This window comes from Monodon monoceros, unplaced genomic scaffold, assembly GCF_005190385.1.
Source record: "Monodon monoceros isolate NGI ecotype Baffin Bay Population unplaced genomic scaffold, NGI_Narwhal_1 Super_Scaffold_19, whole genome shotgun sequence".
Classification (NCBI taxonomy): domain Eukaryota; kingdom Metazoa; phylum Chordata; class Mammalia; order Artiodactyla; family Monodontidae; genus Monodon; species Monodon monoceros.
The window spans coordinates 28,589,327-28,601,728 of NW_021703775.1; the positions used below are offsets into that span (position 1 = coordinate 28,589,327).

The following is a 12,402-nucleotide window of genomic DNA, read 5'->3' on the forward strand; positions in this document are numbered from 1 at the left end:
AACCCAAGTTGGAAATGCAAGAAGCAATATGACTAGTGATTCTAGAGTTGTGCAGCCTAATGGCCCTGGGAATGGTACCCTCTTCCCATTCTTCACATTATTCATGTCTCTGTTCAATGCTCCTTCCTCAAACAGCTCTTAAACTATTAAACCTAAAACAGGCATTCCCTTAACCATTTCTTAACCCTGCTTTATTTTTCTTTGTAGTGCTAAGTCAAAGCATATTTTATTGTTTAAAAATTTTTTCAAATTTTATATTGGAGTATAATTGATTTACAATGTTGTGTTAGTTTCAGGTGTACAGCATAGTGATTCAGTTATACATCATATACATATATCTATTCTTTTTCAAATTCTTTTCCTATTTAGGTTATTACAGAATATTGAGTAGAATTCCCTGTACTATACAGTAGGTCCTTGTTGATCATATATTTTATATATAGTAGTGTGTACATGTTAATCCCAAACTCCTAATTTACACCCCCCCCCACCTTTCCGCTTTGGTAACCATAAGTTTGTTTTCTTAATCTGTGAGTCTGTTTTGTAAATAGTTCATTTATACCATTTTTTTAGATTCCACATATAGTGATATCATATGATATTTGTCCTTGTCTGACTTACTTCACTCAGTATGATAATCTCTAGGTCCATCCATGTTGCTGCAAATGGCATTATTGCACTCTTTTTTATGGCTGAGTAACATTCCATTGTATATATGTACCACATCTTCTTTATCCATTCCTCTGTCGATGAACATTTAGGTTGCTTCCATGTCTTGGCTATTGTAAATAGTGCTGCAGTGAACATTCAGGTGCATGTATCTTTTTGAATTATGTTTTTCTCAGGGTATATGCCCAGGAGTGGGATTGCTGGTTCATATGGTAGCTCTATTTTTATTTTTTAAAGGAACCTCCATACTGTTCTCCATAGTGGCTGTATCAATTTACATTCCCACCAAGAGTGTAGGAGGGTTCCCTTTTCTCCACACCCTCTCCAGCATTTATTGTTTGTAGACTTTTTGATGATAGTCATTCTGACTGGGACATTTTATTATTTATTGGTTACTTGTTTATTGTCAGTTTCCTCAGCTAGAGAATAAGCACCCTGGGTGCATCTTCATTGTCTTGTTCATATCATATACCCAGAGCTTAGAGCCTGGAACATCGTAGCATATGCTCAATAATGTTTGTTAAATGAAAGAATTTATTTAATTATTTATGTATTTACTTAATTATTATATTTAATATATTACATATATATTTATCTAATTACTGTATTATTTAATGAGCTTACTTAGCTGTTCTTGTCATTTTTATCATGTATCCACTCATTTTGCAATCACTTACTAAGCCTCTACTTTGTGTTATGTACACAGTTAACAGGAGAGGTGGGGAGAGACAAAGATGTGTAAGGATTTCCATAAAGAAATCCCCACTTCCTGAAGGATAAAATTCAAAGTCCTTCGCAAGCAAAGATTGGAATCCGTAGATCCAAAGGGATAGTAAGGTTTTATATATTTTTTAACATTCAGAAAGCTAGATTTGTCTCTAGAAATATGAAGAGTGCCTGTGCTTCCCTCCAGCCCCTCCAAGGAGCCCAACTCCCCAAATTTCCTCAATGGAGGGCCGCACCATGTCCCAGTCAGCCTCGCTCAAAGCTCCTCCCTTGGTAATTGACAGCTGGGGGGAAACCCACTGAGGCCCGCCTCCACGCCCCTCCGTGCTAGACTGAGTGACGCAACCCAGTGGGAGGGGCTGCTGGCTCAGCCAATGGAAGGAAACGGGAGCAAGGGCCTGTGTAAACAAACCCAGAGGTGCTGCGCCTTGGGCTCCTCCCCCACGTGGGGACCCGAAGGATCCTTGGCCCAATGCCTATACTGGACTAACGTAGAGTCCTTTCAGCCAATCTGAGCTCTCTCAAGGAGGTGCTCCACCCCGAGGGAAAGAACTCAGGGAGCGAAAAGACAGGCATTAACACCAATCAGAAGCTGGAACTTCTGAGGGAGTGGGCGGGAACTGCTTCACATTTAGACCAATAAGAAGCACACGTGCCCTTCTAGGTGACTGAGCGGCATCCTCTTTGGTCCAATAGACGAATGGGGCGGTGCCCAACAACCAATGGCTTGGGTTCGGGGGCGGGGTGAGGACCAGTGTGCAGTAAGAGGTAACCTAGCGAGTGATAGCGGCGCTCGTTGGGTGCTGTGGCTCACGCTTCGGTACTACAGGCCGAGACTGTTCTGGCGACGGCGACCTCTGCGGCGACGGCTCAGGTTCTCGGAGGAGTAGCAGAGTACGGTCTGGAGGAGGGGCTTCTGGTCAGCCCAGGTGGGCTCGGGCGCCCGGGCTGCCGGGGAGGGGACGCGCGGGAAGCGCCGCTCTCCCGGCTCTGGGGGCACACTGCGCCTCCCTTTCCGCTGCCGTCGGGGCTGTGAGGGGCGGGGCGCGCCTTCCCGAGCTCCTGTGAGGAGGGTAAGCCGGCAGGTCCCACATCGTGGCCCTCGACGAGAAGGGGCATCCGCCGGCGTCAGTCCCTGCCCCTCGGGGGTGCTAGGCGGTCTTTAGTCACATTCTCCCCGCGCCGGCGCGCTATTCTTCCCCCGCCCCCAACTTCCCTGACCCCCCCCCCCCTCTCAGCCCCCTTCTAATACTCGGACTGAAGTCTCTGGCTTGCGAGTCCCTTTACTGCCCGGGTGCGACACTGCCAGGCAAATTGACGAGTGCTGCCTCCTGCCGTCCCCCTCCCGGAGATGGGAAGGGGTAGGAGTTGCGCATTTTCGCCCCTCCCCCATTCGCGGCTCCCCCTGCATTATTTGCGTTTCTTAAACTCCCTGCGTTCCCACGTTACTCAAACCTTCATTCTTTTTTTTTTTTGGCTGTCTTTTTTTTTTAACATGTTTATTGGAGTGTAATTGCTTTACAGTGGTGTGTTAGCTTCTGCTTTATAACAAAGTGAATCAGTTATACATATACATATGTTCCCATATCTCTTCCCTCTTGCGTCTCCCTCCCTCCCACCCTCCCTATCCCACCGCTCTAGGTGGTCACAAACCACCGAGCTGATCTCCCTGTGCTATGCGGCTGCTTCCCACTAGCTATCTATTTTACGTTTGGTAGTGTATATATGTCCATGCCACTCTCTCACTTTGTCACAGCTTACCCTTCCCCTTCCCCATGTCCTCAAGTCCATTCTCTACGTCTGCATCTTTATTCCTGTCCTGCCCCTAGGTTCTTCAGAACCTTTTTTTTTTTAGATTCCATATATATGTGTTAGCATACGGTATTTGTTTTTCTCTTTCTGACTTCACTCTGTATGACAGACTCTAGGTCCATCCACCTCACCACAAATAACTCAATTTCGTTTCTTTTTATGGGTGAGTAATATTCCATTGTATATATGTGCCACATCTTCTTTATCCATTCATCTGTTGATGGACACTTAGGTTGCTTCCATGTCCTGGCTATTGTAAATAGAGCTGCAGTGAACATTGTGGTACGTGACTCGTTTTGAATTATGGTTTTCTCAGGGTATATGCCCAGTGGTGGGATTGCTGAGTCGTATGGTAGCTCTATTTGTAGTTTTTTAAGGAACCTCCATACTGTTCTCCATAGTGGCTGTATCAGCTTACATTCCCACCAACACCTGATTTGAGTTAGGGACCTTGGCCACTTGTCTTCATCCTTCCCTTAAGCGAGTGAGCCCTTTACTCCCTCCCATCCCTTACATTTCATCTTCATCTCTCATGGAAACTAACATTTTCTACTTGCCCCTTCCAGACTCCTGGAAGGTGAACGCAAGAGAGGCAGAATACACTGTACAGGGAGCTTTTCAAGGTTGGGGACTTTAATCAGTTTTGTTAATGGTAACCCATTCTTCCCTTCCTGAAAATGGCATTGATCATTATATCTTTTCTAGAATCTGTCCCATTATAGTTGTTTTGGTGATAATTTTTGAAAATGCAAATGAGAAGGGTTTACTGGAAGCAAGAAATTTTAAAATGTATCATTATTATTTTTTAAGTAGATAGAATTGGATTATACTTTAAACAACTTAACTGGGGTGTCCGAGAGTGTGCAATGTAGGTAAGGGCTTGACCACCCTACTTTGTCAAGTAGCTGTATGGTGCTATGTGATTTGATCACACCCAGCCTGTGGATAATATAGCATTAAATCTGTTTAAAAACAGTGCTCTCTATTCCCCTTTCACAGAGAATTTGTGTTCACCTTCATAGTATATCAGTGTGGGTTCCAATAGTGTTGGTTGTAGCCATATGTTTCTAGATAAAAGTATAAATTATGTTGTGCCTAAATAAAATATGCCAAGAATTTTATGGGGAAAAAGTAACATTCAGTTTTGATTGAGACTTAAAGTTTTGAAGATATGAATTTAGATGTTGGACAGTGAGGATTTTGTTTGAGGGGATGGAGGAAATGAAAGTACTGGGATAAGCCTGACAGGTCCTTTACCCTGTGTGCAGGGGGGGAAGAGGGAAGAAAGAAAACACACGTGTACAAAGCCTAGTAGATTCTAACTGTGCTTAGTTTCATGACTTTACATAAATCGCAGTTGTTTTTCCTACTTCTTAGTGGGGAAATGTAAGCAGTGAGTTTAATATCACATCCACTGTGTTTTGGCCAGAATTTTGCAAGCTTTTGTGAAAAATTCTTATTGTTTTCCTTATCCTATTTGTGACATATATATCAATATGCCTCCTTGTATTTTACTATGTTAAGACTGTATCTTGTATATAAAGAAATAAGTCTAATAGAGTGAATTAAAAGGAGTCTTTACTCTGAAGAGGCAGCATTGTCTAAAGGACCATATGTTTGAGCCCTGTTAATACAGAAAATCTCACTGAAAAGAGGAAGATCTTAAAACTAACAAATGTCCAGATGTCTAGAACAACAACAAAAAAATTATGACAGAATTATTAGCAGTCATCAACTAGAAGTCCTATGAGTTGGTCACTATTGTGAATTGGTATAAGGCTGCAGTTGAAAACCAAAGTTCAATCTTTTCAGGTGTGTTTGTGCTTAGTAATTACTCGTTTGCAAATGTAGAGTACTATAGTTATGATTTCTTCTAGAGACCTTGTCTTTAAGGAGCTCATAGTTTGGTGGAAGAGAGACCTGTAAACCAAAAATTAAATGCAGAGGGAGAGCTTCTGCAGTATAAGGTGTGTACAGGGCAAAGAGAAGCACTGTGGTCTGGTGTTCTGTCCTCATCTCCTACTGCTCTAGACTTTCTAAAGTGCCATTTCCCAAACTACCTGTTTATTTCACATACCTGGGCCTTTCTCTGTAGGTACTGTTCTCTCTTCTTGAAAGCCTCTTCCACGTCTTATGTGCCTGGTGAGGTTCTATTTCAAAATCTTCTTGAAGCCTCCCACTGCCTACCCTCCATCCAAATAATTATTTTCTATATTTTTTTGTTACCTTGTTATAAGTAATTACAGTTGATTCTCATTATTCATGGTGATTATGATCTATAAAATCACGCAGAACACTAAATTAGTGAATATTGAACCATTGCTCCTAGGGAAAATATGTACATTTCTCACATAGATTTAATCTTAAATCCTAAATACAGCTCATCCTGGTAGATTCTGTTTCTTTATTTTACAAAAGAGAAAATGAGGTGCAGAAGTGTTAAGTGACTTGCCTGAGGCCAACCCCTAATAAGTGCCAGAGTTAGGATTCAGACCCTACTGGCCCACGAGCCAGAGCTTCCTGCGCTACACTGCACTGCCCCCTACTGTCTGTGTCCTCAGTCATCCCCATGAGAGCTGAAACTAAAAAGCAGAGCACTGCCTAGTTCGACCTTAGCTGGGAACGTGCTCAGGAGTGACTCAAAATTTTGACTCAAAATTTTTGACACTCTGTGCATGTCCGTGAGTGACTGCGAAAGCATCATCAGTACTGATTTGGGGGTTACAAATAAATTTTAGCAAGTAGGCAAATTCGCAAGTACAGGATTCACAAATAATGAGTATCAGCTGTACTTGTAAATAAGCCCTGGAATCTATTTCTTGGTAACTTTCCCTGCAATCCACTGTAGAATGTGCCTTTAGCTTCTTTGAGAGTTCATTCTCTTATTCATTTGTTCAACAAATATTTATTAAGCATTTACTATAAGCCAGACTCTGTTTTAGACTGTGGTGAACAAACTAGAGATTAAGCTGCTGCCTGGGACTTCTCTGCTGGTCCAGTGGCTAAGACTGCACACTCCCAATGCAGGGGACCTGGGTTGGATCCCTGTTCAGGGAACTAGATCCCACATGCTACAACTAAAGATCCCACATGCCGCAACTAAAGGTCCCACGTGCCACAATTAAAGATTCCATGTGCCACAACTAAAGATCCCGCACCGGCAACGAAGATCCCGCGTGCTGCAACTAAGACCTGACGCAGCCAAATAAATAAATAAATATTTTTTTTAAAAAAAGCTGCTGCCCTTACAGATGTTAAATTTGAATAAGAAAGACAGACAGCTAACAGTCTGGAGCTCAGGAGAGAGGTCTAGTTTGGAATTAGAGATTAACTTGACCAAGGTGAAACCCTTTATGGTCCCTCCCACTTCACATCCCCTAGCATACTGATTTCCAGAACATTTCTGTTCTACTCTGTGCATACACTCTTTTGAGCCTCTCTACTTGTTATTAGTTGATTTTGAGGCCATTTACCCACGTAACTGGCAGGATATTCTAGAAGAATCATACTGATCTGGTCTTTAATTTCTGCCTTTGCCACCTACCAACTGAGTGACTTTAGTCAAGCTGTTGAACTTTTAAAGCCTGTTTCCTAGTTTCAGAAGTGGTGATCTGATGTGCTAGGCCCTTGTGGGTTGCAAGGAAGAGACACACATATTACTTTTGATGATGAGGGTTTAATGTAAACTAGAATGGGATATCATCTTAGCCACCATATTGTCCCTTGGCCCTAGTGCTTTCACAACCTTATAGGACAATAACTTAGCAGTATTTAGGATAGGTTTTAAGCTCTGGAGACCTACCTTCTTTTACTTTGTTCACCCAGCATTTGTGTTTCCTAAGAGAGAGTATCTGATTGGATTGGTTTGTCACCTTCTAAAATGGAGAACCCCTGTTGAGAAGAATTTTGAACCAGGCCATGGCCTAGGTGATCTCCCTCAATTTCAACCTGTAGATTGTTCTTAGTTAGAGCTCTGAGTCTGGTCCAGGAGTTTGTGACCAAAGGAGTAGGATTAGTTTCACGTATTATCTATGACACAGACTGTAGCATATACAAAAAGAACCCCTTGGAGACAGTTTCTTCAGAAAACAACTGAATATAGAGTGGTCCTTAGAGTTTTTCATGGACTTCTGTCCAATTCAGGTACCTATCTAACATGGTCATAGACAGTGTCTAATAAAGCACCTAACAAAGTACCTGACACATGTCAAATACTGCATAGATATTCCTTTTGGTATTGCATTTAACATTATTATAGTGTGGTTATTTGTTCACATGGCTGTCTTCCTTACTAGACTGTGCTCCACCAGGGAGGGTTAACATCTTCATCCTCTATCTTTGGCACTTAGTTCAGTGCCTGATACATGGTAATAAATGTACAAATGTCTAACTTGAGGAATTCCCTCACTCTTCCTAAAAGGATGGAAGGATAGGAAAGCTTCCCGGAGAAGGTATTGTTTAAGCTCATTCTTAAAGAATGAGTAGGAATGTTTTCCAGGTGAATAAAACCTTGAGGCAGCAATCCAAGTAGGGACTAGCAGGTGCGAAGGCAGAGATATAAAAAGATAATGAAGTTTACTATATGCTCCTGGTAGATGAAGACAACAAACAAAAAGCAAACAAACAAAAATCACCTCAGGAAAAAACTATCAGTGGGCTTGGCCAGAAGACCTTTCACACCTGAATTAACTATGACCACAGCTGCTCAGTAATGGATGCAAATTTTAGGGAGAAAGTGTAATATTCTCAAGTTGTTGGCAGGGTATCAGTAACAGTTTAAAAATACAAATATTGACTTTTGGGAACTATTACAGTGAGTGAAATTGTTTACTTCAGCATGAAGTTCATATATGTCCTGCACTGTTCAAGGTGCTGAAAATGTAATCAAACTTATTCTCAAGCAGCTCACAAGCTAACAAGGAGACAGATGGATGAACTGATTTATTAGGTAAGTGAAGTAATAGAGATATGAATAAAATGCTATCTAAACCAGGAGAAAGGAGTATTTCGTGATATGGAACTCTGGGGGAAGATTTCCCAAATGAGGTGGTATTTTTTTTTAAGTCTTTATTGAATTTGTTACAATATTGCTTCTGTTTTATGTTTTGGTTTTTTGGCCACGAGGCATGTGGGATCTTAGCTCCCCGACCAGGGATCGAACCCGCATCCCCTACATTGGAAGGCGAAGTCTTAACCACTGGCCCGCCAGGGACGTCCCAAATGAGGCGGTATTTGAGTTGGGCCTTGGTAGGTAAAGAAGTACGGGTGCACTGTACTGAAAATAGGGACTTTATGAAGATAATTTGTGGTAGGAAAGATTTAAGAATTATCCATATTTGCCATATCTGTTTTGGGTGTTCAGGTAATAGTTACATTTATTCAAGCAGTTTCTCTGAGCATAAGATGTGAATAGTTATGCCATAGTAGAATTTTGTGTCAAAATAAACTGGGTTAAACAAAGGTTTCTGAAATGCAGGACATCTCTAGAGCCTTTATTATATTAATGTCTTTTGTGAAGCATGGCTCTCCAAAAGGGCTACGTTGTATTTAACCATGGCTTCTCTCCCCATCCCCACCCCTGCAGCATACCTATACATCTTTTGGAACAGGATTACATGAGACATAGTTTGAGGAATGATGAATTAAAATATATTTTTACCAAACCAAGATTTATCGGTAGTCTCCATGTCCACTGTAAAATAATGTATAATTCTATAATCTTATAGAAAAGAAGGAGAGACATTTGGAGAGAAAGAATACATTTTAGCCAAAATATCATCATCTTGGTCAATAAGTCCCAAACTTAAAAAACATTGTTATATGATCACACCCTCCCTTGAAAAGTATGGCTTATTCATATTTTAAAATTCTCTAAGGTGATCAGAGACACCCTGGGGCGTTGCAGAAGTAGAGCAGGAGTCCGTGGTGGTGGCAAAGGCAGAGGTCATTTTGGAAGTGGTACTCTTCCACCTTGAGAGAATGCTTCTTTTATTATGCATTCGTTTTAGGCCATGTTAGACATATTTTGCCAGATGGGTAATTTATTTAAGAGGATACTGAAAATCCACACCCTCTTCTGACTCTGGAATTTTGGGGGTTGTATGCCAATGTTCTCTTTTCAGTAAGATTTGGTTATATGAGCATTAATTAATGACCCTGCTGTATAATTTTAATTCATCTGTCAAATTCTGATTATGTAATTAACTCCCAAGGTATTGTTAAAATTAAGGAAACAATGATCATGTTTTTGATAGCACACTGAATTTGAAGTCAGAAGATCTATGTTTGAGATTTGTCACTGCCAACTTTCTATTTGAATGACCTTGGGCACAGCTGTCTAACCATCTGTGGCCTCCTTTTACTTTTTTCTTCCTTTCCCATTTTGACAAAATGAAAGTACATAGGGTTAGTATAAGAATTAAATGATGCATATAAACATACCTTATGAACTCTGAGGCACTATGCAAATAAAAGACAGACTGAAGGAATGGAATGTATCCAACTTAATTTTCATTAATATTTTATTTTTAGTTTTTAATTTTGTATTATAGAAATAATACGTATTTACCATTGTAAAATTAGAAAGCATTGATAGGCAAAAGGAGGGAAAAGCTACGAAGCACTTCACAGATCTACCATACTGAGATGATTAACATTTCGATGGATATATTTGATGGATGTGTGTGTCTGCATTATTTAAAAGAAATGGGTTCATCCTGGGTGTTTTGTTTAGTCACTTTACTTTTATAAGTCCCCTAAGAGTACATTTTCTTGGTTCAAGGAATTGTTAAGTCTTTTGCTACATATTGCTGTATATAATGAGAACTATAATAAGAAAAGGAGCTGACTTCTCAGGCTGGTGAACGTAGGACCTTGTGGTAATCTAATATCCTGCACCACTTCAGAAGCTTCATGCAAGGCACATTCAGAAATGAACTTGATGTATGTACATAGTTATGCTTGGTATTGTTTGTAATAAAAGGATGACTCCAGTGTGTCAACAGGAGCTGGTTAAATAAACCTTGAAACATCCAAATCATGGAATGTTGTATAGTTGTGAAAAGAATGAGGAAGAGAGAAAGAAGGGTAGAATAAGAATATACATTGCTTATAATTGCAAAAGAAATTCTGAAATGATATATAAGAAACCAATGAAAGAAATAGGAGTGGGATTGGGATTTTGCCATATGCCTTCATTTATATTTTATATATTAAAAAAAATTTGAGTCATGTTTTTGTATTACCTTTTAAAAAAATGAGTGAATGAATGAATGAAATGGAGTTAAGAAAAAGAAGAAAAAGGGATCTGAGCTGCTGCCCATCTCTTTGATACTAGGTGAATACATAGCAACAGTAGAAGAGATTGGAAGAGAGGCCCTAGGAAGGAGTGGCAGCCTTGTTTTTCTTCTTTTACTCAGTTTTGTATATTTAAAAAATATTTTGAGAACAATGAAATGATTTGAAACTGTCAAATGGCAGTACCCATTGCTTCAATAGCTGCATTGCTTTCTTTTTCATGTTCACTTATAGTATTTTTTCATATGCATACATATTATTTTTAATTGTATTTACACTTTTAATATTTCTAAACTTATCTGATTGTATTTTTTCCATGTTGCTATAGGAGGACCTTTAAAAAAAATGAAGGTAGGGCAGTTTTATCTAGTGCACGTCCCCAAAGTGGTCTAATCTACCTAAAGGGGCAGGAAATTCACACCCTCTAGTTTATATGTGACATACATACATGAGGAAAAATAAGAAAAGGAAAAGATTTGAATATGTATCAATGAAAATAGCATTTCTCCTTGATTATAAAAGAAAACACTTTTTTTATAATAATTCAGAAAACAAAATATAAAGAAAAATGTCTTACATCTTCCACCCAAAACATTCTATTTTCTGCTTTTTGGACCTTTTTTATGCATATAAAATTTAAAAAAAATTATATATATATATTTCTCCCAACTATTGAGATGCTCATGTAGTTTTTTTTCCTTTGCCTGTTAATATGGTAAAATACATTTTCATATTTCTTAATTTTAGACCATCCTTGCATTTCTGGGCTGAACCCTATTTGATCAGAACTTTTTTGTTTACTTTTAAACAAATTTTTAAATAAATTGCTTGACTTTATTTGAAATTATATGTTTGTAACATGGAAATTGGCCTGTGATTTTCTTTTGTGTTATTTTTGTTCTGTTTAATGTGTTGAGCTACCTGTATACTAATCATTAGAAGGTTCTCCATTTGTCTGTGTTCTGAAACAGTTGCATGGGGATTACCTGCTTTTTGAAAGTAGGTACTTTGTGGACTATAGACTGGTCTTGCCCACCCTTTAAAATGCATTAAGGGAATTCTCTAGCTGTCCACTGGTTAGGACTCCATGCTTCCACTGCAGGGGGCACAGGTTCTATCCCTGGTCGGGGAACTAAGATATCCCGAAAGTCGCGTGGCGCAGTCAAAAATAAATACGTAAAATAAAATGCACTAAAATCAGGGGAAATGAAGTTTTAACATAGTGATTGCAGTGTAAACAGAAGCAAAACAGTGTAATTATCTAATGAGAACTTTTGTTTGATAGTGGTGTTCTCCGTGTCTTTTTGCTACCAAGGCTAGTGCTGAGGTTACACTCACCATCTGAGGGTTTACCAGATGTAACTCTAGTTCTGAGGTGTTGCACATATACTAAATGTGCCTACCAGGGCTCTGCTTTATCCCCACAGAAAGCAAAAAGTAATGCAGTAAAAATCTACGTAGCTAGGAGATTTTGAAGAATGGGGCATTCTGGTTTAATTCTATTAACTTTGGAAATATAAAGGTGAAAAAAATCCTGAATTTTAACTCCCTGTTGAATGCAGTTCTAATACGTAGCAAATAATTCCACTTTTCTTCTTTAGTAAGTTTGATATCTTCAGACCTAGTTGATGTTTTATTATAGAACCACTGAAGTGTATTAGGCGCATATTTGAAGATCCTGTTTTAGAACTAGGTGTAAGAGGAGGTAAATGGTATTGCATGAAATCAGGCTGGGTGGGAACTGATGCCTGGTTAGTATCTATTTCAGACTCAATCTCTGATTGCTGCTTGTGTTGTTATCTAACTCATTTAAAATAATACACATTGGGTTGAGGGTGGGAGTTGTGAGGAGAGTATGTCTTTTAATCGGATGTCTTTATTTCATATCAAGATAGGATA

General features: G+C 39.5%; 1 protein-coding gene across 2 annotated transcripts in view; it reads left to right on the forward strand.

The window, feature by feature from the left end:
- Positions 1–2,153: 2,153 nt before the first annotated feature.
- PAIP2B (poly(A) binding protein interacting protein 2B) overlaps positions 2,154–12,402 on the forward strand; it is a 39,652-nt gene continuing 29,403 nt past the window's right edge. The window contains exons 1-2 of one of the 2 annotated variants that reach the window (XM_029231392.1): positions 3,636–3,691; positions 3,774–3,830. The gene's annotated coding sequence lies outside the window, so the exon portion shown is untranslated. Of the gene's footprint in view, positions 2,325–3,635; positions 3,692–3,773; positions 3,831–12,402 lie in introns of those variants that run through there. The other variant, XM_029231391.1, reaches the window with a different exon arrangement.